General features: G+C 39.9%; 1 pseudogene; it reads right to left on the reverse strand.

The window, feature by feature from the left end:
- Window positions 1–3,412: 3,412 nt before the first annotated feature.
- Window positions 3,413–3,518, reverse strand: LOC128574400 (uncharacterized; annotated as a pseudogene).
- Between the last annotated feature and the right edge of the window lie 582 nt (window positions 3,519–4,100).

Here is a 4,100-nt window from a genome sequence, read left to right on the forward strand (position 1 = left end):
TCAACTTTTCTTTTACTTAGCCAGCTTGGGTCACAAAGAACTCTGACTTACAGAGTGTCCCTGTGAAGAATCCAGGGCTTTTGAGACTGCATGGACTTTAGTAACAGTTGAGTTAGCCTTGACTCCACCCAGGTCATCTCAGGGTAAAGTCCTTAGCTTGTATGACTCTTATCATGAAGGGCTTCCACTGGGGAGGACTTAATCATCTTCCAAAATAAATCTTTGCAAATGAAGGAACACAGGCAATTATGAATTTATAAAAGCTTCCATAGCCAGAGAATCATCCTTGCCCTTGTCTGACTAGGGCAGAGAGGTAATGGCAAATACAATCACCAAATCCATTTTTTTTTTGTCTTTTAGGGCCACTGGTGTGTCCAGGCTTGGCTTAGATAAGCATAAGGCCGACCATAGCAGGCATTCACAAACTTGTCTATAAGATTGATCACAGCTAGGTCAGTCAAACCAACCAACATACCTTCATAGAAAAAAAACACTAGAAGGAATTGTAGCAGAGTTATTATATGTTGTTTTTTGTGGCTAAGAATTGTTTTCTTCACCCCCCCATAACTGTTATTTTCTAAATGTTCTAAAATGAACCTATATTATATTTATACATAGTAACATAGAAAAATCCCTTTTTGTATAAAGCCAACATTTGTTAATTGGAAGAATACGTGATTATTTTTCACTGCCACGAGAACACGTGAGAACTTCCTGGAGGAAGCAGGTAGAGAAAGCTGGAGGTGCCTGATTAGTTTTTGCTTTCAAAGTTTGATCTGTTGTGGAACCTTGTGTCACCTTCTCTGATCTACCACATATAGGGAAGCCCTGTTCACTTCTCCCTCTACCAGGAACTCCAAGGGAAAATAGCTGGAGGCTGCCATGTGGACGAATATAGTCCTCAGTGTGGTGTGTGTGCACTAGACCTTCCATTCATGCAGCTGTGTGGGTTGCTGGGTTTCTCCCTGTGCCCGCTTTCCTCTTCTCCCTAGAGAAGGTGAGTTGTTACCTGGAATCGTCTCTCTTCTCCGGCATTCTTTTTTTTTTTTTTTTTTAGGGAAGGCATCAGGAGACACCTGCACTGGGGATCCTGTCAGAGGCCAGCTGCCATGACTCAGCCTCTGATAACACATCTCCTATCAGCCCATTTACTTACCCAGCAGATGACCTGGGAACAGCGGCCCTGACTCCAGGACTCCCACGAAATCCAGGGCAGATACACTCAGCACCCCCAAACCTCAGCCAGGTTATCTCCTCCCCCAGCCTCACCACATAATTCCTCATGGTAGGAAAGCAGTTTGTGTTTATTTAGATAAAGATATATTACTATAATAGAATTACTAATTATACCCAACAACTCTTTCCTTAAACAAAACATTCCATGGTCAGGGCTGGAAACCATTAGTGTGAGGAGGAGGAGGGTGGAGGAGAGGGAAGGCGTGCTTTTCTTTCCCCCTGATTTATGATGGCGTGATAATCTTGGCCTGCTCACAAGTTGCTCTTTCCCGTGGATAACTGGATTCTGCTTTGCCAGCTCTAATTTGAAGCAAATTTTGTTCTAACCAATCTCCTCCTCCACATTAATGTTTATTAAAAGTCAGCCACAGCACACACACATGCCTCCAGCACCAGGGTCCCCGCCCCCAGGGCCAACGCCAGGTTACCAGGAGGACTTTGCTTGCACAGAGCATGCGCAAAATTAGAGGCTGGGACAGGAATCTGTGGCTCCCTAATGAAGTCTGCAGGCAGCGCTGATTTGGAAGTTGTTGGTATTACAAATGTCACATAAGGACGCAGCAAGACTCAGAGTCTTTAGTCTGAAATTCTCTGGGGGAATATGAGGCGAGGAGACTGATGACTGCACACTTAACCCATGAAGCGATGCACACCACCCTAAGCTTGCCTTTTATTCCCTGTGTCTTAACTCTCTCCTTGATATCATCCTTGCCATCTTTCCTGACTACATGAAACCAACTGACTTCAATTGGGTTCCCCCAGACGCAAATCTTGAGACAAAGATGTGCGTGCAGGAGTTGATTTGGGAGGGGCTTCCAGGAAGGACTATTAGGGGAGGGAGAAAGTCAAGGGGAGGAAAAGGGAATTAATGCAGGGTCACTGATGACCAGGTGATTACTGTGGCTACTGGGGTGCAATCTGACTAAAAATCTCTGAGAGGCCGTGTACTTCACGGGAGCACCCAGGATTGAGGGCCCTGGGGTGTTTGTCGATCCCTGCTTGAGGGTTGCTTCTGGGGTATTAGTCCTTGTCCAGACAGACTTGTGGTCTGTCCTGCTCATAAAAATACTCCTGCAGTAGGAAGATGGACTATATGTACATTCTTCTATTCGTCCCATTATGTACAATAAAAAACCCTGGAATTATATATAAAGCAAACATAATAATATTCTGAAAAGTGGAGAAAAAATGCAGACTGGTTAGGACCTCAGCACTTGATGGTGAATTCTTTGGAGTTTCCATTCTGCCTCATACGTCCTAGAGATGGCCCTGAAAAATTCAGAAACCTGAAAACGCCAATAGGTACAGATCAATAAAAAAAGCACCAACAGTGTGATTATAGATTATGTTACAAATATATGACAAATGTTTTAAAGACTTTATGATAATAATCCTTCTGTGAGCAAATATAAACATGCTTAAAACAAATTAAAAAAATTAGAAGGCCTTAGAAAGGTCATAGTGAAGAAATAAAATATATAAAGAAAAGCCACATGGTAATTTTAAAACTAAATAGCGTAATACCAAAATGAAAAAAAAAAAAAAGAAAGAGCTCAGGGTATGAGTTCAATAGCAGAATTAAGGAAACAGAGGAAAGAATGTGTTGAATATTTAATATTAGAAAATGCTCAGTTTGAACAACAAAGATATAATAGTCTGGAAAAAAATGAACAGCGACTCAGGAACCTGTAGTATTATAGCAAAAAAACTCTAAATTTTTACATATATATTTACTTAATTTTTATTAAATCATAACTGTATACATTTATGGGATACAATATGATGATTTGATATACAATGTGGAATGCTTAAATCAAACGAATTAACATAACCATAACCTCACTTACTTATTTTTGTGGTAAGACACTTATAATATACTCTTAGTTTTTTTTAAATTGTTTTTTATTAAATCATAACTTTGTACATTGATGCATTTATGGGGTTCAGGGTACTGCTTCTATATACAATGTGAAATGCTTACATTGAACTAAGTAACACATCCATGACAATTATACTCATTTCTTAATAGTTTTGAAATGTACCCTCGTATTGTGTACAATAGGTGAGATCCTGCCAAATACCCTCCCTCCACTCCTCTGCTCCTCTCCCTTCTCTTCTCCCTCCTCCCCCCTTTCTTTCTGGACTATCTTTGTGTTCTTTCATTCGTATGAATGTGTAAAAATGATGGTTAGATGTAGGTGGCAATGCCCTAAACTGTGTGTGTTGTCAGGCCGAGGGCTGACAACACAAGGGAAGTGCTGGTCTCTCCTTTCATATGACACTAAATATTTATATTATTAGAGACTCAAATGAGAAGCAAAAGACAGAATGATTGAAAAAGTACTTGAGTCAGTAATGACCCACAACTTCCCAAATTTGCCAAGAGACATAAACAGACTGAAGAAGCTGAGTGAATGCATCCCAAATAAGATGAGCCCAAAGAAATCCATACCTAGACTTATCAAAGTTAGATTTCTGAAGACTAAAGACAAGAAAAAAGAAATCTTAAAATCAGCTAGAGGAAAATAATACCTTATGTATAAGGGAGAGATTTTTTTTTTTTAATTTCAGAATATTAAGGGGGTATACCATCCCCACATTACCATCTGACTTTTGACAAAGCAGACAAAAAGCAGACTGGGGAGAAACATTTTGAAAGACCATAGATTTCTCATCAGAAACCATAGAGGCTAGAAGGAGTGATAGAGTATCTTTCAAGAGCTGAGATTAAAAAAACTGCCAATTCAAAGTCCTATGTCCAGTGAAAACAATCTTTTGGGAAGGGAAAAATCAAGATATTCTCAGATGAAGAGAAACTATAATAATCTCTCCTGGGTAGACATAATCTAAAAGAAAGGGAAAAG

The sequence above is a fragment of the Nycticebus coucang genome, chromosome 21 (genome assembly GCF_027406575.1).
Source record: "Nycticebus coucang isolate mNycCou1 chromosome 21, mNycCou1.pri, whole genome shotgun sequence".
NCBI lineage: Eukaryota > Metazoa > Chordata > Mammalia > Primates > Lorisidae > Nycticebus > Nycticebus coucang.